Source organism: Carcharodon carcharias, chromosome 16 (assembly GCF_017639515.1).
Source record: "Carcharodon carcharias isolate sCarCar2 chromosome 16, sCarCar2.pri, whole genome shotgun sequence".
Taxonomy (NCBI): domain Eukaryota; kingdom Metazoa; phylum Chordata; class Chondrichthyes; order Lamniformes; family Lamnidae; genus Carcharodon; species Carcharodon carcharias.
In genome coordinates this window covers 94,744,704-94,770,741 of record NC_054482.1, presented here as the reverse complement: position 1 = coordinate 94,770,741, position 26,038 = coordinate 94,744,704, and the positions used below count along the sequence as shown (strand labels likewise).

The 26,038-nt window shown below is 43.4% G+C and overlaps 1 protein-coding gene across 1 annotated transcript in view; it reads left to right on the top strand.

The window, feature by feature from the left end:
* Window positions 1–26,038, top strand: part of LOC121288968 — a 64,589-nt gene that overhangs the window by 856 nt on the left and 37,695 nt on the right. The gene's annotated exons all lie outside the window — the stretch shown is intronic.

Below are 26,038 nucleotides of genomic sequence, written 5' to 3'. Positions count from 1 at the left end.
GCAATTATGGCATTACACTTTTGGAAACACTTTTTTGTCGCTAGCTTTGTGTAGCTGTCTCGCAAATAATGTATCAAATGCCATCTTGGGGTCGGTGTCGGCTGTACCTCGATTGGGGGATGATATCTACCCAGGATCGTGTTCTGTCACGGGCCTTCAAGTGACTGAACAAGCCCATTCTCCAACCAGAACTTGGGGCACATGGGGCAGGATGTCCCATAAGGTAGTGGGATCTGGAGTGAATGACTTGCTTCATTTTCTTTCTCTCCCAGTGTGCTGATTCAAAGCATGAGGCAGCTTGAACAAGTTGTCGCCATTTTGAACAATTGGTAGCGAGCTCCTCCCACTCATTAATGTCAATGCTGCCATGCTTCAATGAGAGTTTCAGGGTGTCTTTCAAGCATTTTCTTTGTCCGCCTTTGGCACATTTGTCACTTGAGTTGAGAAAACGAAACCTGGCAGGAAGGAGATACTTTTCACCCATCCATCAAAGTTTAATTTTGCAGGATATTTTGCCTGAATGCTTATGGAGCTGGCTTCAAGAAGGACACTTGCGCTTGTTTGACGGTCCTCCCATTGAATCCAGAGGTTGCAGCAGAAGCATTGCTGATGGAGTTTCTTTAATGCTCTTATGTGTCACTCATACACTGTCCATGTCTTACTGCAGTACCAAGAAAGTAGATGAAGGAAAGGCTGTGGATGTTGTCTACATGGACTTTAGTAAGGCCTTTGACAAGGTCCCACATGGGAGGTTAGTTCAGAAGGTTCAGATACTTGGTATTCATGGAGAGGTTTCCATGGAGAGGTTGTAAACTGGATTCGAAATTGGCCGGGTGGGAAAAGACAGAGAGCGGTAGTGGATGATTGCTTCTCAGACTGGAGGTCGGTGACTAGTGGTGTGCCTCAGGGATCTGTGCTGGGACCATTGTTGTTTGTTGTCTATATCAATGATTTGGATGATAATGTGGTAAATTGGATCAGCAAGTTTGCTGATGACACTAAGATTGGAGGTGTTGTGGACAGTGAGGAAGGCTTTCAAAGCTTGCAGAGGGATCTAGACCAACTGGAAAAATGGGCCAGAAAATGGCAGATGGAATTTAATGTGGAAAAGTGTGAGGTACTGCATTTTGGAAGGACAAACCAAGGTAGGACATACACAGTAAATGGTAGGGCACTGAGGAGTGCAGAGGAACAAAGGGATCTGGGAGTTCAGATACATAATTCCCTGAAAGTGGCGTCACAACGTTGTAAAGAAAGCTTTTGGCATACTGGCCTTCATAAATCAAAGTATTGAGTAAAGGAATTGGGATGTTATGGTGAGGTTGTATAAGACGTTGGTGAGGCCAACTTTGGAGTATTGTGTGCAGTTCTGGTCGGTTAACTACAGGAAGGATATCAGTAAGATTGAGAGAGTGCAGAGATGATTTACTAGGATGTTGCCGGATCTTAAGGAGTTGAGTTACAGGGAAAGATTAAACAGGTTAGGACTTTATTCCTTGGAGCGTAGAAGAATGAGGGGAGATTTGATAAAGTTTACAAAATTATGAGGGGTATAGACAGAGTAAATGCAAGTAGGCTCTTTCCACTTAGATTAGGAGAGATAAGCACAAGAGGACATGGCTTTAGGGTGAAAGGGGAAAGGTTTGGGGGAAAATTAGGGGGAACTTCTTCACTCAGAGAGTGGTGAGAATGTGGAACGAGCTGCCATCTGACGTGGTAAATGCGGGTTCACTCTTAAGTTTTAAGAATAAATTGGATAGATACATGGATGGGAGAGGTCTGGAGGGTTATGGACTAGGCGCAGATCAATGGGACTAGCAGAATAATATTTCGACACAGACTAGAAGGGCCAAATGGCCTGTTTTCTGTGCTGTACTGTTCTATGGTTCTATGGGAGTCTGGTGATGACAGCTGCTTTGTACAGTAGGATTTTGTTGACTTAGAGGTCTTTGTTGTCAAAAACTCACTGATGTAGTTGGTAGAAGGCTGAGCTGGTGCAGTTGATCCAGTGTTGGATCTCCTTGTCAATGGTGGCCTTTTAAGAGAGGTGACTGCCAAGGTATAGGAAGTGCTCAACATATCCCAATGTCTCTCCTTCAACATATATGGGAAGTAGAATATTTGGCTGACTAGCTGTGTGTTGATGTGAGTTTTTTTGGCTACATTCAAGGACAGCCTGGGTTTGTTGTGTGCAGAATTGAAGAACTTATCTTGCCATTTCCTTGGAGACTGATAACTTTTTAAAAAAGAGATCAAAATTCCAGTTACTGGCTGAAAGACTGTCAAGATTTCAGATTTTAAAACTTTTACTGTAACAAATGACTAAAAGTAGCACTATTAACTAAACCTCATTTTCTTTTTTAAGCAACATATACTTTAAACTACATAAAGGAGCATGACCTTTTTGTACTTATCACACATCACACTCTCTATGGAATTACAGTACTTATAGCAGTCAACGATTGTTTTCAATAGGTTCCCATATCCTCCCTTCATCGAGTAGTAATTTCAAGTGATAGTGTCCAGGTGCTTTCCTCAGTTTTCAGACAGGCCCTTAAATTCACCACCAGTAAAGTCTGTTCCGATGATTCTTCTTCTCTTGGCCATCCCAGAATCCTTAGATGTCTGCACGATGCATCCCTTCAACTAGAGACTGTCTCCCTCCAGCATCCAGCTGTGGTAGCTCACGAAGCCAAGCAGCCTGTTCTCTTGCAGTCAGTTCTGCTGAAGGGTCATGAGGACTCGAAACGTCAACTCTTTTCTTTTCCGCCAATGCTGCCAGACCTGCTGAGTTTTTCCAGGTAATTCTGTTTTTGTTTTAGCCTGTTCTCTCTGCTGGTCACACCGAACTGCTGTCTGTCTAATATTAGTTGATTTGTAGGGAATTGTGTAACCTGGACTCAAAAGTGGCTTCTTCTGCCCTCTACCTCAGGGGAATGTGAAACACATTGATTTTGCTTCTTGGTAGATGTGCCCATGAACTATTCTTGATCCCAACTCCCTTTCATCTTCGAAGTAAATGGACAGTTTACAGTACAACTGTTTACAACACAGTACCTTCAACACCTCTCTGTGACTTTGAGAGACATGGAGTCTACTCGTTGAAAACCCAAAGACTGCTGCTATTGTCTTTGAGCATAAATATCTTGCACCTTTTTTCTCTCAGTAAAACAATCTAAGCCGCCTTTTGATCTCTAACAATCAGGTGACACAGACTTACTGTCGGGCAGACTTCAGCACAGATCACATACCCATTCATTTATCCTAAATATAAAGCTACAGTCTCAAAATATAATCTTATAAACCTCATAATTGTAACATTTGCCTATCTGATGTAGAGTTGCCAACAACACTGCAGTCATCCACAAACTGTAGGTCATGTATGTCTATAGTGATCAGTTTAGTTTTGGCACAAAGGCAACTGAGGCTATCACACAACCTTGTTTGACATTGGTCCAGATTTTGAAGATGTCCATTTCAGATCTCCCACTCAAGACAGTTGCAATCAGTTAAAAGATTGTGATGAAGTTTCTTGGACATTCAAATCTCTGGAGCCTAATCCACAGAGCCCCGCAATTTACTGAGTCAAATGCTTTTGTCTGTTCGATGAATGCAATGAAGAATTCCTGGCGTTGTTCTTGACATATTTTTCGTGACATATTTTTCTTGAATATTTCTGACAATAAAGAGGCTCCTCTGGAAGGTCTAAAGCTATGCTGTCACTGGCAGGATTTCCTCAGCCACTGGAAATTAGGCATGTCAGGATTTTCCCTGCTATGGACAAGGAGAGGATTACCTCAATAGTTTCCACATCATGATTTACCTCCCCCCTTGAAGATGATTACAATTTTCGCATTTCTGAAGTCGGGGGTGGGGGGTTGGTGGGGGGTTCTTTTTCCTCCCAAATCTGTAAGATGAGCACATGGAGGTTTGACATGTGCAAAAGCCCACCAGCTTTGAAGACCTCTGCTGGAATACCATCAGGGCTGCAGGCTTTGTTGCTTTTCAATTGTTTGATTGCTTGTTGCAGCTTTTCCGTTGATTCTGGTTCGCCCATGGATTCTACACAGAGTACGGGGTGATACTCTCCAGGCTATCAGCTGCTACTGTGGATTCATGGTTGTGGAGTTGTTGAAAATGTTTTATCCAGGATTGAAGAATGGCATTGTCATCCTTCAAGAAGAGAAACACCATTCTGTGAACAAAGGGGATTTTGTCCATTTGATCTTGGTTTATAGGTGGCCCTGGTGGATTCAAAAATGCTTTGCATGTCATGATAGCATATTGGTGACTCTCCTGGGCTTTCTCTTCCCACCACATGTCCTTTATCTTCCAGATTTATCTTTGGGCATCAGCCTTGAGCTACTGGAACGCTGCCTTCTTGATTTGCGACCTTTGGTTGTTCTGCCAGGCAATGAAAGCTGCTCGTTTTTGATCTAGGATGTCACATGTTTCAGCACCTTTTTCAACGAACTAGTCCTGCTGCTGATGGTGCTTTAAACCCAATGTTCTTGGCATAAGAGTCTAGTACAGCTAACTTTATTTGACACCACTGTGCTGGACTTAAGTTGGATGTGTGAAGATTTTCCAGATTGGTTGTGAGCTGCACTTTAGAGGCTGCTTTAGAGCTGACACATTGATCTTCTTTCACTCTGACTTCTGGGCCTTGTGATGTCTTGGCGCTAGGTTGATGTTCATTATCGACTGAACAAGTCTATGATCTATCCATCAGCAATGGATCAAGTGATACAGATGTCACTTAGATCTTTGAGCCAAGCAATGACATAATCCAGGGGGTGCCAATGGTTTGATCTAGGAAGTCTCCATGCATGGTTTTGTATTTGTCTTTCTGGCAGAACAGGGTATTTGTTTATAATGAGGCCATGCTGATAACACTTTGTCAGCCAGAGGACACCATTTGCATTGGCTTTTGCTGCTCATTTTTCCCATTGGTTCTGCTCCAGACATCAGAGTCATGGGCAACCCTGGAATTAATATCCCCAAAAGGATGATCTTCTTTCAGGGTAGCATTGAGGATTTCACCAAGATCAGAGAAGTGCTTTTCCTTAACATCTTCATCATAGTCCAGGGTCGGAGCATAAACACTGATGACAGTGGCAAATTGGTTACGGCTGAGCTGTAGGTGAAGTGTCATGAGTCTTTCATTGAAACAATTGGGGAGCTCTGGCAGTGCATCCAAGATCCTGTTCCGGATGGCATAAACAACTCTGTGGACATGAGGCTCACTATCAACCTTTCCTTTTCAGCAGAAGCTGTTTAACCCTGCTTGTTCCTTTGTTCCTCCCCAGGCATGTGGGTCCCACTGAGGGCCGAGATGTCAATTTGGAGTCTTAGTAGCTCACCTGATACAACTGCAGTTCTTCATTCTAAACAGTCACTCCTGAGATTATCCATGAGGATTGTAACATGCCAAGTTGCAAAATGTTAAAGTTTTCTTTCTTTGACCACAAAGTGGTGATCCTGCAGGCTGTGGTTCCCCAGCCAGGAGAAAATGGGACAGCCTATTTTTAGGGCACCTTTTCTAGCCCCCTCCCCATTTGGGCTGAACTGAGGGTAGCCTGAAGAGGACTGCCCAGTCACAGATGCTGCTGGCCAAAAGGCACCTCTGTCCCAACACAGGTGTCCAACAACCTTCATGCATCTGCCCCCTGTATGCAGACTCTAGACTAGGGACTCTCAAGTTTACAGCCCTGTCCCCGTCACCAATTCTCCATCGTCACAGGACTTGGCAAATGGACCTTGGTAGAAGCCTGCACATGACTTTGTTTAATGTGGGGACCTTGGAGTGTCATCGTCCAGAGTCCATGTGACTCTGACATGTTGACGGTCAGATTTTGGTCACAAGTCAAACCGCGATCACTGGGGCTACCTCACTGCTACAGCCTTTTTCTGATGAGACATAGTCTTCCTTCGCCTGATCTGCTATTGAGGACTTTTTGGATTGCATTTTGTCTGGCAACACCCCCTAACCTTGCCGCTATGGGTGGTCCTACCAGGAGCAAGGTGCTCCCAACGGCATCCCTCAAAGGATAGTTGGAGCGCACAACCCTCTCCACCATGTCAAAGTTGCAACCCACAGAGGGGGATGCTGTAAATAAGTCCTAAAGAAACTAATGCAGTATATCCTGTAAGTGCATCTTGTATACGGTACACACTGCTGTCACAATGCATTGGCGATGGAGGGAATGAATATTTAAGGTGATGGATTGGGTGCCAATCAACTAGTCTGCTTTGTTTTGGGTGGCATCCATCTTCTTGTATTGTTGGGGCTGCATTCATTCCGACAAGTGGAGAGTAATCCATCACACTTGTGACTTGTGCCTTGTAGATGGTGGACGGGCTTTGAGGAGTCAGAAAGTGAGTTACGCACCACAGAATTCCCAGCTGTTAACCTGGTCTTGTAGCCACAGTATTTTATAAGGCTGGTTCAGTTCCATTTCAGGTCGATGGTAACCCCTAGGATGTAGATGGTGGAAAATTCACTGATCATAATGCCATTTGGGTGTCAAGGACACACCCCTTGTTGGAGGTGGTCATTGCCTTGCACTTGTGTGACATGCATGTCACTTGCCACTTGTCAGCTCAAGTCTGAATGTTGTCCAGGACTTGATGCATCTGGGCATGCATTGTTTCAGTATTTTGAGAAGTTTATTGTTCAAATGGCACTGAACACAGTGAAATCATCAGCGAACATCCCCACTTCTGACCTTATGCTGGAGAGAAAGTCATTGATAAAGCAACTGAAGATAGTTGGGCTTCTAGTGCATCTTAATACAAAGTGTCTTTGGATTCTCATGAGGATAGGAATTCCCATCAACACATTGACCAAAATCAATTTGCAACATGTGTAGAAACTAACAGAAAGAAAATGGATAGCAATAAAGGAGGAGAAAGTAGAGAATGGTTACCAAGAATGAAGAGATTGCAATGAAGGAACATGAAACGGATAACAGAGAAGGAGAAGAAAGGAAATTGATGCTGCTGAAGGGGAGAGGGAAAGGAGGAATGCATGGCAATGAAAGGAGGGGGAAGGGGCAGACGATGAAGCTGTTGTTTTGTAATGGGAAGGAAGGAGAATGCCAGCATGAAAAGAATGGGTACCCGCCAGAAATAGGGAAGAGGAGATTTGGTTCCAGCCTGATCTAAGTTGAATGGGGAGAAGATGAAGGACGCTGCTATGTACTAGCAGGATTGAAGGAACAAAGTGCATCAATGTACTCCTATTTACTATATTCTTAAGTGAAATGGCAGGGAGTTGGATCAGTTGAACTACAGTCTCTACAAACTTTCGAAAGAGTAGATTACATCAGTGAACTGCTGCAGCTGAATGGTTATGGAGGATTGAGTGTTTAAGGTTACTTTTGGAGAGGCTGATGGTCCTTGAAAGTCTAATTATCATTTTGTTTTTTCCTCTGATCATTAAAAATCTGTCAATTGTGAGCCAGAATGCACCATTATTAATATAAATTTCAATAATTTCCTGGGAAACTTACCTTCAACCTTTTAGAAGTGCATAACCGTTTTGCGTCTTCAGTCTTTTTTCTGCTCTAATACAATGTTAGATACAGCCACAGTTACAAACTGATGTAGCTACTTGTTTCCATCTTATGTGTTTGTACGCAGGGATTTCAGCCTTAGGCAACTGTCCGGTTTATTGAAACCATTAGTTTGCTTTTGATTTTTTTGATTGACGTTCATGTTTTTGCTTGCTTCGTGGATTGGGTCAGTGGAAGTATCTGCCTAGATATAGAAATTGCAATAACTACACTGATAGGATACTGCCAGACAAACATTTCAGCCTCCAAAAAAAATTGCATTTGATCACATACTCAACTCCAGTTGCATTTGAGAGACAGAGATTAAAATAAATATTTGCAAATGTTGGATATCAAATAAAACCAGCCCTGTGTTTCAGCAGATTTTCTATCAGCATCTGAAAAGGTAGGTTAATTTTTCAAGTTAAATCCTTTTGTTAGAACTGGTAACTGGAAGACCAGACTGAAGAAAATACGATAGTGGAGGAGATGGGGGTAATAGAGGAGAAACAAAAATTAAAAATGAAAAATCAACACTGCCTCACAACTTGAATTGTCTCTAGGAAATTTCCTTTATGCCCTTACATTCTGAAAGGATTTCCTGTATAGGTTGTTCTCGTACTTTTTGTACATCCTTCCTCTTGTCTTCCAACGGGACATATCTTGGCATGCCACCTTGCTGACCACCGAAGGCAAAGACACTTGGTGGAAGATTCTGTACTTGGGGCTCCTTCCCTGCACCATCGAAGATCTAGGTTGAAGACTGTTGTACAGAGCAGCAGCATCCAACTACTCTTGATCTAATTCAATGATAACCATGCCATGTGTAATTTTTATGGCCTGGAAGATACTATTCTCCACAAAAACATAGGAGCTACACCTCTCATTCTATTTGAATTGGCTGTTCCTAACCTTTGATTCAATTTTAATCCCACACTCCTGATATTCAGACACCAGTACAAGAGGACATGGATAAGTTTGAGGACTTTCTTGTGGGTCTGCTCCTGTGACCAAAACAGTCTTCCCCGAGTGCAGAATGTGTAGAACTTGGGGAGAAAGTCACTCTGGCTGTCTGCCTATCTTCCATGGTCTTATTCACATTGATATCTGTGGAGAAGAACCATATGCGTATACTTGTATGCTCTGCTGTCTGCAATTGTACAATTGACCAATGTAGCAAAGTACTGCTTTGCTTTACATTGAACTTTTTTCTGGTTTGATTGGAGTTTGAGTTTATTATTTTATCAGTGGTGCCCTGCCAGAGTTACTACTTGTGGTCCTGATTTTTGGCTGGTGCCACTACAATTCCCAGTGCAATGCCTAATGAACTAATTAAATTGTTCCAATATGTTAACTATTGCCTTTATTGCAGAAACTGCTGGCATATATCTTTCTACTTGCAAAAGTTAAGAGTTTGGCATGCAAATTATTATTGTGTGTGGGTGTGTGTGTGTGCGCGCGCAATAATGTCAGAGTAACTGGATTAGCCAAGGAGAATTAGAAAAATAGTATTTGTCAGATGAATTTGTACAGCATTTTTGTCAAAAATATGACAGCATCTGAATTATGGCATTATTTATGAATTAACTGGTTGTAATATTCCATCTCTAATTACATTAACAAAATTTAACATGGGAGTTTACAATGGGGAAAACGTCAATTTATTTCAGTAACTGTTATGTCTATTAGGATGTTATGATATGGGTTTTAAATGTTAAATATCATATAACAATAGTAGGTGTTGTAGTGTACAGTTTTTTTTTAAAAGGTAGATTGTAGCCACTCAGCATTGCTGTGTAGCATTCAAAGTCCCTTGAACCTGTGTCAGCCACATTGACATAGGGAAGTTTAAATCTTTAAAAATATATATTTTTTTATCACAACAAAAACAGAAATACCTGGAAAAACTCAGCAGGTCTAGCAGCATCGATGGAGAAGAGCACAATTGACGTTTCGAGTCCTCATGACCCTTCAACAGAACTAAGTAAAAATAGGAAAGGGGTGAAATATACACTGGTTTGGGGGGGAGGGGGAGGTTGTTGGGACAAGCAGCTAGTAATAGGTGGAGATAATCAAAAGATGTCACAGGCAAAAGGACAAAGGGGTGTTGAAGGTGGTGATATTATCTAAAGGAATGTGCTAATTAAGAGTAGGAAGCAGGACAGACAAGGTACAGATAGCTCTAGTGGGGGTGGGGTGAAGGAATACTAAAAGGGCTAAAAGATAGAGATTAAAAAATGGGTGGAAATACATTTAAAAATAATGGAAATAGTTGGGAAAAGAAAAATCTATATAAATTATTGGAAAAAACAAAAAGGAGGGGGAAGAAACTGAAAGGGGTGTGGGTGGAGGAGAGAGTTCAAGATCTAAAATTGTTGAACTCAATATTCAGTCCGGAAGGCTGTAAAGTGTCTAGTCGGAAGATGAAGTGCAGTTCCTCCAGTTTGCATTGAGCTTCACTGGAACAATGCAGCAAGCCAAGGACAGACATGTGGGCATGAGAGCAGGGTGGAGTGTTGAAATGGCAAGCGACATGGAGGTCTGGGTAATGCTTGCAGACAGACTGAAGGATATATTTTTATCCCCTGACAGTCATTCTGGACTTTCCTCCTTCACTGTCGGACTGCCATTGTGCTCTCAATCTTTGCTACCTGTTTCAGTCCTTTTGGTATTCAAGCTGCCACCCTGCCACTTCCAAACCAGGCCAACCAGCATCCATATTCACAACCTTTTCACCAGTCACTGCCAACGTATGAGATCCCCTCCACTTCACAGGTTCCCACTATTGCAGCCTCATCAAATGTGCTGTTGACCAGTGCTCTCAGTTACATTGCAAGGGAGATATTGCAGTGGTACAGACACTGAGCAACGAATGTTGGGGAGAGAGGAAGAGAAAGAAAACAAAGAATAAGACTGGAGACCCAGAATTGGGAGGAGGGGGTTGCAGAAAATAGAGTTATTAAAGAGACGGGGGAGGGAGAAATTGAGAGAAAAAGAGAGCAAGCAAGGCCAATTATGGTGACACAATGGTGAAGAGATAAGCAGGACTTGCTGAGCAAAGCAACTGGAGATTTATTAGTAATAAAAATATCAAAACAATCTTGAATTGTTATTTCATAAAGACATTTTAAATCCATAACTGTTTTAAAGTTTCCACATTCAAATACAATTTAAAGTAGTGACTTGCAATGAATAACTAACTTGTTTGTTAATTGTTAAATGTAAGTTACAATGTCTTGCCAGTTATGCAACGTAATTGGAATCCTTTGGAATGCAGCATTGTGACACCATTTCGGGGAGGCCATCACTCACTATTTAGGTTTGACATTGAATGAAATATGACTCGAGTTGTCCAGCCAGGCTTAGAATGTACAAGTTCACTGGAGGAGGCAGGGATGTGGAGCTGTCAATTGGACTTCGTTTATTAAATGTAAGCAGAGATTTTTTAAAATGTTTGCCTGTTTATGCTCTCACAGTATTTTTAAAAAACGCTAGGTGTGAAGCTTGTTGTTAATACAGGCTACCAGCAGAGCTTTTCCATGGCTACAGAGTGACTCCTGCAGGGCAGTGTAAACCAGGTATTGCCACAAATGATCAATATTGCAGCTACTGCTCTGAAATTGATAACAAGGTATAACCAGGCAAAGATATCTCCATCTTTTAAGTGATATGAGGTCTTTTGGAAACCCCTTTTTTGGAGGCTATTTTGTGATGTGGTATGACAGTCTCCACTCCTAACGATACTGAGTCTTTTAGCTTCACCAGGTTGACACCTCATTTTTAAGTATGCCTGTTGCTGCTCCTGACATGCCCTCCTGCACCCTTCTTTGAACCAGGGTTGAGCCCCTGGCTTGATGGTAATGGTAGAGTGGGGGATATGCTGTGTCATGAGGTTACAAATTGTGTTCCAGTACAATTCCGCTGCTGCTGATGGCCCAAAACACCTCATGGTTGCCCAGTCTTGAGTTGCTATATCTATTCGAAATCTACCCCATTTAGCATGGTGGCAGCGCCACACAACATGATGGCAGGTATCCTCAATGTGAAGGTGGGAGTTCGTCCCCGCAAGAGCTGTGCGATTGTCGCTCCCACCGATACTATCATGGACAGATGTACCTGTGGTAAGCAGGATGGTGAGGATGAAGTCAAGTATTTTTTTCCCTCTTGTTGGTTCCCTCACCACCTGCCACAAACCCAGTCTAGCAGCTATGTCCTTTAGGACTCAGCCAGCTCGGTCAGTAGTGGTGTTACCGAGCTACTGTTGGTGATGGATATTGAAGTCTCCCACCCAGAGTACATTGTGCACTCTTGCCGCCCTCAGTGCTTCCTCCAAGTGGTGTTCAACATGGAGGAGCACAGATTCATCAGCTGAGGGAGGGTGATACATGGTAATCAGCAGGAGGTTTCCTTGCCTACATTTGACCTGGTGTCATGAGACTTCATTGGGTCCGATGTCGATGTTGAGGACTCCCAGGGCAACTCCCTCCTGACTGTATACCACTGTGCTGCCACCTCTGCATGGCCTGTCCTGCTGTGGGACAGGACATACCCAGGGATGGTGATGGTGCTGTCTGGGACATTATCTGTAAGGTATGATTCCATGAGGATGACTATGTCAGGCTGTTGCTTGACTAGCCTGTGAGACAGCTCGATCAATTTTGGCACCATCCCTCAGATGTTAGTAAGGAGGACTTTGCAGGGTTGACAGGGCTGAGATTGCCATTTCATTTCCAGTGCCTAGGTCGATGATGGGTGGTCTGTCCAGTTTCCTTCCTTTTTTGTTTGATACAACTGAGTGGCTTGCTAGGCCAGACCATTTGTGAGTCAACCACATTGCTGTTGGTCTGGAGTCACGTCAGCCAGACCAGCTAAGGACAGCAGATTTCCTTAAAGGGCATTAGTGAACTAGATAGGTTTCTACAACAATCAACAATGGTTTCATGGTCATCATTGGACTTTTTAATTCCAGATTTTTATTGAATTCAAATTCCACCATCTGCCATGGTGGGATTCAAACCCAGGTCCCGGGAGCATTACTCTGGGTCTCTGGATTACTAGTCCAGCAACAATACCACTAAGCCGTGTACCTGTCGATCAATGTAGGGAATCAGATGGGTAGATTTTTTAAGTGTCAAAGCAAGTGTTTTTTTTTTTATCAACCAGAGCCATTTTAATCACAGTAGAAAAGATGATAGCACAGGCTGGCAGGGCACTTTGACATATTTTTCTCTGCATTATGGTGCATTTTGCATTAGTGTTTTTAACATGGATGTGAACAAGTCCACAGGAATGGTCAGCTTACCTTTTAAGGACAGATCCTTACGATGATTCATTGCATTAAAAATTAAAAACACATCAGATTACAGACAGGACCTAATAGTGACATTTAAAAGTATGAAAACACTTTACATTTGCCTTTCTGAATGTTCCAGACTACTTAGCTGACTTTCCATTTTCTTCATGACCTGTCAGACCTGATGTGCTTTTAATGTTGTTGCAGTCACTTGAGGAAATGTACAAATGACTCCTATGGTACTACTCCAAGTCTGACTGTAACAGGTTTCATTGGAAGATTTAGAGGGATGAAGGAATCTTACTCAGTGTCTGTGTTTCACCATTCATGTGCTGATTGCAAAGAAAACAAGTCTGGCAGGCTTTCTTGAGTTTTAAAACAAAAAGAGGTTAGTTCTTATTGAGTTAAAACCCACCCAGGGCAAAGATAACAAAACATTTAGGAAGGTAAACCCATGCTTCTCGAACTTCCGCAATCCACATTCACGCAAACACACAAGCATGCACAATTTTAGAAGTTATAGTATAGGTAGTTACTTTGTTAGCTATGTTAAAGTTCAATGCTGAAAGATTTTTTTAAAAAAACTTGAGAGTTCACTGTTTGAGTCCTTCGTTGGTCACTGTGGCTGCGGCAGAAACTTATCCAAGTTCCTTTAGGTTCCAGGAGTTGAGTTGAAGCCCATGTAACTGCAATTGCTGGAGACAATTTCTTTTATAAAACATAATCTGACTCTTCCAGAAATTGATGAGCTTTGCACCTGAGGTTCCTTTCAATGGAAAATACACTGGGCAGAATTTTACGGCAGGGCTGTAAAATGCAGCGAGCCATTCAAAAGTCCATTGACTTTGGCGAGACCGTGGACTCCTGCCTTCGTAAAATTCCGCCACTATCTCTGTGCTGGATTTTTAAACTGTGAGAGGGTGTTAACTTGGGAGAGGAGAGTAGGGAGCTGCTTGCTGCTTCAATGGCAGCTTTTCCAAATATCTCACTGCTTCAGTCTTTAGCAGCTTGTATTAAAGAGATTTCAAAATTGTTACTTCAGTCACATGATCTCCCAATAATGATTTCAGAAGGTATTTGTTTAGCTGATGTCTGAACTGACTGCAGCCTTTGTCCCAGCAATGTCCTAGTTATCAACACCTTGAATGAGTCGTTCTCCATATTGATGAGGTAGGGAGACATATCTATATATAACCATTATTTTAGCAGACTTTCTGCCTCCACTGAAGAGGTAGTCTTATAGAAGTGCAAATGCTATGTTCAGTATATTTCAGCAAATCCCTTTGGAGTGGTTCTTGACATCCTCCAGTATGAAATTCCAGAGAAGGATACCGTGGCATGTCTAAATTGCAATTCACAGTGGAACTTTCCAAAAGTTGGTCAACTTGTAATATCAGACATCAGGTGATTTGTGCTAGCCATCATTAGTCAGTGTCTTTTGTCTTTTAAATGTCCTTTTTATAGAGTTCAGTATACGTTTGGTCAGCTGGTAAAATTACAGATTAATGTCACTCCTGCACAAATCATGTCATCGAGGCAACGTGGTTCCAAAACGTCTCACCATCAGATGGTATGCAAGAAGAAATCTGATTTTTGTACCCCATTTAAAATGGGGAATCTGACCTCAGCAGGGGTGGGTGTGTATTTTGCACACAAAGCATTCCCAACATGCAAAAAGACAGAGGATAACGGGGGTCAGGACTACAGTGGAAAATCAGGTTTCCTCCAAAAAAACTACCATTTTTGGACTCAAACGCAGCTCCGAACCCTGACAAAAATTTGGCCTGAAATCTACTAATCAAAGCATCATGCACAACAAGCATACACGGCTTAAAATACTTTGGCAAGCTGACAAAATTGCTCTCTGAAACTACCAAACTGTTTGGGAGAAAGGAAAAAATGACTTTCCAAGTTAAAGTAGATCCAAGGGGTCATAATGACTATTCCAGATTTTACCCTTGAGATACCGTGGTGTTGCTGCAAATACATTTTTTTCAACAGGGTTCAAATGCCATCAGAGGTTGGCTGCCATAACAGCTAAACACCTTGCTGTCAAGAACCCTTCTTCTCTGCTTCGGAGCAATTCTGAAGTATAATGCTTCGTGTTGGGACTGTCAAAGCTCAAAATATAGTGAGAAGGCAAGCAAATTAGGCAAACTGATAGATCCTGATAATGGATACATGGATGAAAGACTCCTAAACAGCATTCGCCACGTACAGATTTCCTTTTACAAGGCTCAGATGTCACCTTTTATACCATGCCTTTCAGAACTGGTTTCCTTGTTAGACTGAAAGCTTTCTGGACATCAGGACATAACTAACGTCTCATCGGAAGAGTGTATGCTCATTGTCAAAGTTTACTTCAGGGGCACGGGTATCAAATTTTCTCTCTCAGCCCAGGTAGCTCAGTCGGATGATAATCGGGCTCTTAATACCAGGGGCATTATTTTGATTGCCACATGAGACATTAAATTTCTTCTTAAGTACATTATTCAGTATACTTTTATTGATTTTTTTAACTGAAAAATGTTACAATCAATTCTCCACAGTCTGAGTCCATTGAAAGTTGTGAATCTCATTTATTGAAATTTCCCTAATTATGTATCTTCTTCATTCACTGAATCATCTGAAACATGTATCCATTTTACCTATTATTTATCATCAATTCCCTCTGTAAAACAAGAACTTGCAATTGGTTAAGGACTGCACAGTATTGTCCGTCTGTGCCATGTAAACTTGTTTGTTTTAATGCAGCAGCTGACACTGTGCATGTGCAGAAAATGCTCCCCCTATTGTTGCGGTGCAAAAAAACAGCCTTGAGTTTCACAAAAGATCACCACAACCACTTACTATTTTAGATGAGCTTCTCTGCATTATTGTAACTTCCATAAGCTCTTGGACTGAATTACTGTGAAAGAATATTTATTATCTGTACTACAAACTATACTAAATATCTCCAAAGCATGATAAGTCTACAGCCTGAAGTCTCACCATTTAGTTGAATTAATTAGTCATTTGTTAACTGTATTCTGGCGACAAGTTAAAATTAACCTATTTCCTGAGTGTCAACATAAAATCTCATAAGTAACATGGAACAGTGACCTCTCAGAACTATGAAATTTCACTCTATATCTAACTTTTCTCTAATGTTATGGTAAGAAGAATGTGCTAAATACAAAATGGATTTGAGACTATTTGTCAATGTGGATTTTTCCAACACATCTCTCTACCTCATTCCATAAGAGTACAAAGCAATGCTCAAGGACAGAATGTACAGCACAGCCTATTATTGGTGTGAACTACACTTGACAGTATGTCAGTTAGCATCTCATCTCTTTTTATCTACAAATGGATCAGATCAATAGTGCTGTAAATAAATAAATAAAAACAACAGTATGAGCTCTTGCTGAGATGTTTTCTGATCACAGATGACAATCCCAGAACAATTTTTATCTTGTTTGACATGATTTCAGTTTGGTTAATTTGTACCAAGTTTCTGGTAGGTGCCGTCACAATTGTGACTTGGATCTGTCAGTTGTAGCAAAATAAATGATAACCCTCTTGATAATATTAGTTGGAAATAATCAAATGTATTTGTATATTGTTTTGTGTTTTGCAGGTTGTGACATTTTTATATGTAAATTTAAGCATAGAAATTGGTTTATTAATTGTGGATATATAAGTTTTGTGCAATTTATATTTATGTAGATATATTTCTTGAGGGAAAATTGACTGCTGCATTTATCTTTTGTAAAAATTGAGTTGTGATTTAGTACATTGTAAGGGCAACCAATGTTGTTGAAGTAGTGATTAGTTTTTTGACAGATTAGTCCTGTTCTCTATGAAATATTTAAATGTAGGAGAGTAGAACGACTTGGAATTCATTCGCACAGTATTTAGATGTAGACGAAACTTTTAAAAAATTATTTATGTGGTCATTGGATGTAGGCATCTCTGGCAAGGCTGGCATTTATTGCCTATCCGTAATTACCCTTGAAAAGATGGTGGTGGTGACCTGCCTTCTAGCATCACTACAGTTCTTGTGGTGCTGTTAGAGAAGAAGTTTGAGCATTTTGACGCAGTGACAATGCAAGGATGCGATATTTCAAGTCAGGATGATGTATGACTTGGAGAACTTAGATGTGGTGGTGTTCTCTTGTGTCTGCTGCCCTTGGACATCTTGATGGCAGAGCTCACAGGTTTAGAAGGTGCTATCATAAGAACATTGGCAAGTTGCTGCAATGCATCTTGCAGGTGTTACCCACTACTGACATTGTGTACCAATGGGAGTGAATGTTTAAGGTGGTGGATTCGTTGCTTTACCTCGATGGTGTCGAGCTTCTGGAGGGTTGTTGGAGCTGCACTTATCCAGGCAAGTGGTGAGTATTCTATTACACTCCTGACTTAGATATGTGGGGAGTTGTAGGTTTTATAACTAAAAGGAATACAAATCATTTGTAGGCTACAATGGAATATTTTCTGAAGCCTTGACCAATCTATTTTAGGAAGAATGTTAAGTCAGGGAGACCATTATGAAGCAATTTTACTAAGATGATACCAGAAAAGATATGCTTTTATTTGTGAATGATTATTAAAAATAAAGGGGGGCTCTTTTTACTAAAACCAAAGGCTAAGAAGAGACCTGATGCGTTGAACATGATGTATGATCGTGCTAAGGTACATCTAGATAAGCCTAGGCTGCTACTGAGTGAGTTAGTAACTAGGTGACATTTTTTAAGATCCTCATTAAAATAGCAGAAGAAATTGAGAGGACTTTTTTTTAAAGCAGAAGTGTAATTAGCTTATTTCTTTGCATGTGAATGTAGGCAGAATTTTGGTATGAGCTAAAGTGTGTGGAGGATGAGAGATTGGACTTGTGATGGAGGGAGATCTGGAGGGAGGAGCTGGTAATGGGAGTGGTACAGGAAGAGGGAAGAGTTAAATCGGGGGAAGGAGTGTTCAGAGCAGTTGTGGTCGAGAGAGTGATCTAACTTGGGGTAGGAGGAGCACTCTCACTCCTCCAGGTTACACGTTCAGATACTTTACTTGCCCTTTTTTGTTCCATGGACTGGTTTCCCTGTGTGCAGACCGTGGTGGCAGTGGCTGCTTCAGGGCAAACTAATGTTGGAGCTGTTAGTCACTTCCTTTCATATGTAAAGATAAGAATGGTAGTATAGTGGTTTTGTTAGTGAGCTAGTGATCTAGACGACTGAACTAATGTTTCAGAGACATGGGGCAGAATTTTATGGTTCTGTCACGGCAGGGCGAAAATACGGCGAGCCATTCAAAGCTCCATTGACCTAGGTGGAACCGTAAAATCCCATCGGCGTAAAATTCTGCCCATGAGTTCAAGTCCCACCATGGCAACTGAGGAATTTAAATTCAGTTAATAAATCTGGAATAAAACCAGTCTCGGTAGTGGTGACCATGTAATTACCAGGGGCTGAATTTCCACCCCCTGCCCTTGTGCGAGGGCAGGTGGGAGCGAGCGCAAACCCGATCGGCACCCCCGATCAGGTGCGCGCCGCCATTTTACATGGGCAGGCCAATTAAGGCCGGCCAAGCATGACACTTGCCTGGAAGCAATGAGCATTCCCTCTGCGGGCTGGGTGGGGAGGGGGTGAATTCCCTGAGTCCGGGCCTGCGCTCTTTCGCACGTGCACACAAAAGAGCGCAGAAATCTCCCTGAGGCAGCTCTGTGGCTCAGGGAGATTTGTTTTAAGTTTTAAACATCAAAATAAAGAACTTAACTTTTAAAACATGTCCCCTCATGCAACAGTGTCACATGTGCTGAGACATGTCAATTAATTTTTTTTGAAAATTTTTATTGAATTTTTAAACACTTCGTGAAACCTCATCTCGCCCGTGGATGAGGTTTCATGAAAAATGTGAAGGCCGCCTGGGCTCTGCGCCTGCCCGTCAACCTTAGGGTTAGACGGGCAGCTCATTTAACAATTTTAAATAATTTTTAACAGGCCTTAATAGGCCTTTGACAGTTTGGCGGGTATGCAGCCAACGTGGCTGTGCGCCCGCCAAACTGAAAATCTAAATGACACACGGTGACATTGGGACACCCGCCCCACGTCATCGTGCGTCAATTTACGCGTCGGTGAGTGGGTCCCACCCGGTCCCACCCCCCCACTTGCTGATCAGGAAATTCTCCCCCAGATTTTCATTAAAAATCCATCCGGTTGGCTAAAATCTTTTAGGAAGGAAAGCTACTGCCCTTACTTAGTCTGTTCTGTAACTCTTTCGAGTACAAACACATTTCCATCTGTTTCAGATGAAGTTACATTGTTTCATAGTTTGCCATTGTGAGATTTGAACACTTGATACTCTTTTGAGTGAGAGTTGAACTTTTGATCTTGGGGTTACAAGCCCAGTACCATAACCACTTGGCTATTTAGGCCAAGCCTGAGATCATCAGGATGTAACTCTTTCGAGTACAAACACGTTTCCATCTGTTTCAGATGAAGTTACATTGTTTCATAGTTTGCCATTGTGAGATTTGAACTCTTGATTCGTAGTTTGCCATTGTGAGATTTGAACTCTTGATCTTAGGGTTACAAACCCAGTACCATAACCACTTAGCTATTTAGGCCAAGCGAAGATGTAACTCTTTCGAGTATAAGCCCATTTCCATCTGTTTCAGATGAAGTTACATTGTTTCATAGTTTGCCATTGTGAGAATTGAACTCTTGATCTTGGGGTTACAAACCCAGTACCATAACCACTTAGCTATTTAGGCCAAGCGAAGATGTAACTCTTTCGAGTATAAGCCCATTTCCATCTGTTTCAGATGAAGTTACATTGTTTCATAGTTTGCCATTGTGAGAATTGAACTCTTGATACTCTTTCAAGTACAAACCTGTTTCCATCTGTTTCAGATGAAGTCACATTGTTCCATAGTTTGCCATTGTGAGATTTGAACTCTTGATACTCTTTTGAGTAAACCTGTTTCCATCTGTTTCAGATGAAGTTACATTGTTTCATAGTTTGCCATTGTGAGATTTGAACTCTTGATCTTGGGGTTACAAACCCAGTACCATAACCACTTGGCTATTTAGGCCAAGCTTTAGTTTGTTCTGTAACTCTTTCGAGTACAAACCCGTTTCCATCTGTTTCAGATGAAGTTACATTGTTTCATAGTTTGCCATTGTGAGATTTGAACTCTTAATCTTGGGGTCACAAACCCAGTACCATAACCACTTGGCTATTTAGGCCAAGCCTTTTTTAAACATGTTTCCATCTGTTTCAGATGAAATTACATTGTTTCATAGTTTGCCATTGTGAGATTTGAACTCTTGATCTTGGGGTTACAAACCCAGTACCATAACCACTTGGCTATTTAGGCCAAGCTTTAGTTTGTTCTGTAACTCTTTCGAGTACAAACCCGTTCCCATCTGTTTCAGATGAAGTCACATTGTTTCCCATTGTGAGATTTGAACTCTTGATCTTGGGGTTACAAACCCAGTACCATAACCACTTGGCTATTTAGGCCAAGCCTTTTTTAAACATGTTTCCATCTGTTTCAGATGAAATTACATTGTTTCATAGTTTGCCATTGTGAGATTTGAACTCTTGATCTTGGGGTTACAAACCCAGTACCATAACCACTTGGCTATTTAGGCCAAGCTTTAGTTTGTTCTGTATATGATTCTGAGCCCAGAGCAATGTGATTAACTCTTAACAAGCAGCTTGTTAGATGCAACTTATTAACGAGCAACTCTTAACAAGTTGCTTGTTAGTGTAGTTAAGAGTAATGAGGAGATGGGCAATAAATAATGGCCTTACCAGCTATGCCCACAGGTGGAACTTTCCGGTCCTGCCAGTGGCGGGCATCGTGGTGGGACCTGAAAATTTGGAGTGTGGCCAAAAGTAATTTTCTGCCAGCGGATAAACAGGTTGCAGTTTTCCTCTCCTGACCTTCTTGGCGTGTTGGGTTGCACACCGCGCCATGTCAGGAAATGTATTTGCATGCCTTTGCATCTCATGAATGCTCATTAAAAACACAGCTTGCCGGAATCACATTTGCACTCCCAATCTAATTGCCCTGCTGGCAGATAATTAGGCTGGTGAGAATCATAACTGGATAGAAATGATATGCACCTTGTGAACTGCACTTCACTCGCAACTTCGAGGTTTGTATGCATAGCATTAGGCTAACTTTCACTGCGCTGCTCTCACAGCTGCTTCAACTCCATGCCAGGGCTGCTCAAGCAAGACCAGTCGGAAGGGAGATATTGGGGGGACTGATGGTGGAAGGCACACACCTATACATTTGACTTGGGCAGGACTTGGACACATGACTGGGGGGGAGAGGCAAGGTTACTGGACCGCAGGAGGCAAGAGGTGGACAGAGGCACATGATTTGGAGGGAGAACAGTTAAAGGAAGAAGGGGGATAAGCCTGAGGCAGTCCTGTGTTAGTGCGCACCATGGAGTCAGGGACAGAAAATAACGGTGGTCCTTGGGCAGCACGCACCATACTACAAGGCTATGCCTGGCACGCATTCTTGGTCCCAACCCTGGGAAGGTCTGTCTGTGCTGTGTCGTGAGCAACATGGTGTGCAGGGTGTAGTGAGTCCCTCACACACATTTGGGTCGTGCAGGTTGGTGGCTTGGTACTGGGCGGCAGATGGCACAGTCAGGGGAAGCATCTGCAGCCTGTAGATGGGGAACTGGTAAATAAGAGGGGTGTACTCGATGGTCTCATGTGGCGGAGAGATCTTGGTAGGTCACTGTGCATGGGATCTCAAGATGGGGAGGGGTGAGGTCGATACTGGGCATGGGGATGTCTGCAGAAAACAGTTCATGGGGAGGACGGGGATATCTTCTAGAATAACGATGGACTCTAGGGAAAGGGAGGAGGGACTTGGACAATGACAGTGGTGGGGGTGGTGGTTGAAATCTGCTCTCATAGTAGAAGTGGAGCAGTACCATTTCGACAGCAAATGTAATGATGCAGTTGAACATAACCTTAGGGGAAAGAAATGCTAGGGAAGGGGTCTGATGGCTTGTGGGAGGAGTCAACTGCTGCACTTTTGGGCCGATTTGAAGGGGCACCCTAATAGGTTTTGCTTCAGGACATAGAGAGCAAGGCTCACCTGAGACATATTAGGGAGACTCAAATGCCAATTGAAGGATTTGGGAACCTTCACTCATGTGCATTCTTACTGGAATCCATTAGGGCTTGTGGCCAAATGTAGATTGGCTATGTCCCTCTCAAAGTAACGTGAAAAGGTCATAAGGATCCAACTATAAAGAGGCCATGGCTAAAGTACATACGCAAATGCTCCAAACAACCCTACACATTGCAGCTGAGAGGTTTATGCTATATAATTGCAGTCATTACATTAGTGCAAGCTGGGCCCTAGTTTTATCCAAAGGGGGCAGCCTGACAGTGCCCTGACTGAGGCTGATAGTGTCTGGCTGTACTCTTCCAGACCCAATCCCCCTTTGTGAATGCCCTGACATGCCTGGGGTGTGGGGTTGGGGGGAGGGGGGGGGGTGAAACTCAGCTACCAGTGATCGTTAAGGCTGTGCGACAGCTGAAAGGGAGAATCTGGGGATTGTCTGTCTGTCTGGAATGAGGGCAGCCCAGGGCTTCACAATGACTTCCTAGCTTGGTGATGGAAGGTGATCGTGTCAGGTGAATGTTCAATCATGTCTCTGAACTACTTTTCCACAGACACAAGGAGGAGTGCAGAATGCAGGCAACAGGCAACCCTGCCTTCTTCATGGTTTTGATGTAACTGAGGAGGAGGAGAAGGACCTGTCACTGTCAGGCAGGGCAAAGGGAAGAACCTCGCCCTAAGGAGCATGGGCCAGGGGGCTCCATTAGGACCCAGAAGTTGAGGAGAGACCAATTCCATGGAGGTGTTTGGTGCAACCCAGGCTGTAGCGAAGACACCTCTCTTTCTCAGAGATGAGCAAGAGATGGTGCCGCAAACACCTTCGCTTGTCAAGGGATGTGGTGGCTCACATCTGCCACATTCTTCGGGAGGATCTGATGCCACACAGGCTGGAGGCCACCCATTGCCAGTGCCACTAAAGATGACCACCGCTCTCAACATTTTTGTGAGTGGCTTGTTCCAGGTCTCCAATGGGGGCCACTGGGGAATATCACAATCCCCTGCTCATAAATGTGTATAAGAGGTCACCTACACTCTATTCATTAGGCACACAATTACATGCATTTCTCCCTGGATGAAGCCAGCCAGGCGGCCAGAGCAGTGGGATTTGCAGCGACCTCCACCTTCCCATAGGTGCAGGGTGTCATTGACTGCACACATGAGGCATTAAGAGCTCCCTAGCAGCAGCCATAAAGGTTCATCAATAGAAGAGGCTTCCACTCTCTCAACGTGCCACTGATCTATGATCACTGAAAGCAGATTATGCAGGTCTGCACAAGGTACCCTGGGAGCTCGCATGACTCTTACATCTTGAGTCAATCGCAGATGCCACAGATCTTCGAGGGCCCTCAGTGCATTCGGGGTTGGCTCATCAGTGATAAAGGCTACCCCCAAAAGACATGGCTAATGATGCCCGTTCAGTGGCCACAGGGTGCTTCAGAATGAGGCTCATTCTGCAACGCTCACCTTGGTTGAGCAAATCATTGACATGTTGAAGACGCATTTCAGATGTCTGGACCGGTCAGGCAGTGCTCTCCAGTGCTATCTTTTCTCCAGAGAGTGTCTTGAATTATTGTGGTTTGCTGTGCTCTACACAACCTGGTGCTCTAAGGGGGGCATGAGTTGCCAAATGGAGAGATGGAGGAGCTGCATGTCTCCTCCAATGAGGATGATGTCGAAAGGGATGAACTGCACAGGCCAGATGCAGCAAATGTGCCCGTGAGACCCTTTTGGTGACAAGGTTCCAGGGTGATGAAGATGACTAGCTCATATGGCCCCATTACACCTGTCCCCTTGATGTAGAGTCAACATTAACACCTTCTTTGTCCTTCATTGAGATGTTGAGGATTGCATCAGTCTCAGGATGAGTAGTCACAATTTTGCGTGGCAATGACCTCATCCTTGGAAGTCTAAGCAGCCGATGGAGCCTGTGGCTTTTCTGTAATGGGATTAAAAACTCCTCCAACGCTTACTGTGAAGCAGTCCTTTCCATTATTGCACCAACATTTCACTGCCTATGGCAGCCTTCAAGAGGCAGGAACAGCACTGCAGATATCCATGCCCTCATGGCAGTATGTTTGGAACATTGCAGGGCCCTCAAGAAGGACAATCATCAATCACGGGTTCTCGCTTAACCATCTGAGGACTGATCTCAAACCGGATTGTGCCATCTTTCATGCAGGAATAACGTTCTGGCCTCCTCGGACTGAGTCTCAGCATGGGATCGTTCTTTAGGACGCTGAGATCTGTCCCTCTCGGTCATGGATGCGAGCTCTGTGAGTCAGGTTACCTCTGTGCACCACCATCATTGATGAGCATTCATGACCCAGCCTTCACTTGGAGCTTTCCAAGTTCATGACCAGCATTGCCTTGGCATATGGGAGTGAGGTGGCCCAGTCAGTCTCGACACAGCATTTAAGTATTACTTAGCAGATGTACCAGAGCTTCTCTCTCATCCTATTACAGTCCTCCACATTTTCATTCTAGCAAGCTAAGATATACATGAGAGAGCCTAGGGCACTGATGGCACTGTCACAATCAGATAGCGATGTCGACTGTCCTTCTTAGAGCTAGCACAGGGATTCTGTTAAGCCATGCTAGACAGATCTTCAGATGCAAACCAGCTTCCTCCCATGTAATAAGCCAGCATCATGAGACTAGACACACACCTTTAACCTCGTATAGTCGTGGCCATCTAGCATACATTTCAGGAGTCTCAAAATACCAGCTAGGTCCATAGCTCTGCATCATGCAGGTGGAGCGTAGGAACTATTGTAGGGGTAATGTTTAGCCATGATCGATGTCACGCTGCAGGCGGCCATGAATGGCTAAGGTCCTTGACTATTACTTAAACTGTAACCTACAACCAAACCTGACAGACATTACATGGAAGCCATTGAAAAATGCACCGGGTTGGAATGACTCCAGTGCAAGTCGCCATTAGAACCTATAACGTGCACAACATCCAGAGAGAACAGACTTCAGTGCAGCAGCATCAGGAGAATAAACAAAACTGCAAAATCTATACTCGTGAGGCCACATGATACAAGATCCTCTGACACAAGTCTAACATATGAATTGCCCAACCACCATGTCGATAGAGCAACTGGCTTTGTTCATGTCACTTCTGTGGACATAAAAGCGACTTACTGAACTGAGATTGGGTGAAACACCATGGACTTGAGGGACACAATGTGAGATAAGTGAGGTGGGGAGGGGAGCCATCTGCTAGATTTGATGACCTCTGAGCATTGCATCAGATAGAAGAGCCATTCACTATTGAGAACTTCAGAAAAGCAAAATATATTTACAGATGTGTAACAAATATATAGTGTGAACACCCATTGTACTTTTAAAAACATTTTCTTTATCCTTTCACTATGTCTGGGTGTATCCCTAACATCTGCAGCAGAGGTGGAGGTAGCCTGCTGATTGCTATACCCTGTTGTCTGAGATGACCTTGGCGGGCGTCTTCTGGAGGCCTGAGGCCTGGAGGGCCCTGGCCTGCTTTGGAGCATGTGTACTCTCCTCGGCTGAGCAGCTGGAGTTGCTGGGATCATAGGATTTGGAGTGGCTGGACAGTCATGGAGAGTCCTGGGTGGATTGCCCTGGGGTGTCTGTTGATCCGCCTCCTCCCTGTGGGTCCCTGACTCCTTGAGGGGAAAGGGCTCGTAGAGGGAGATTGAGTGCCCCGTATCCCCCTCGCCTAGCCACTGATGGATCCCATTCATGGCTAAAGCAATGGCGCACAGGTCTGAGCGCATATCACTCACAAACTGCTGTACCAGGGTCTCCATGGCGGATGCCGCCTTTCCAATGGTGACCTCCAATGTGCTCACATGTCGGTTGAACGACATCAGATAAAACATGGACAGACTCCTCCATCCTCCGTTCTAATCTGGTGACGGCCTCTGACAACACTGCCTGCCTTTGGACTCCAGAATCTCTGTATGAGCCTCTGAATCAGCCCTCACTGGGCTCGGACTCAGCAGGAGTCTGGCCTCCAGCAGTCCTCCGAGTGACGGTGACCTTGGCTGTCACTGCCTCCACCTGTTG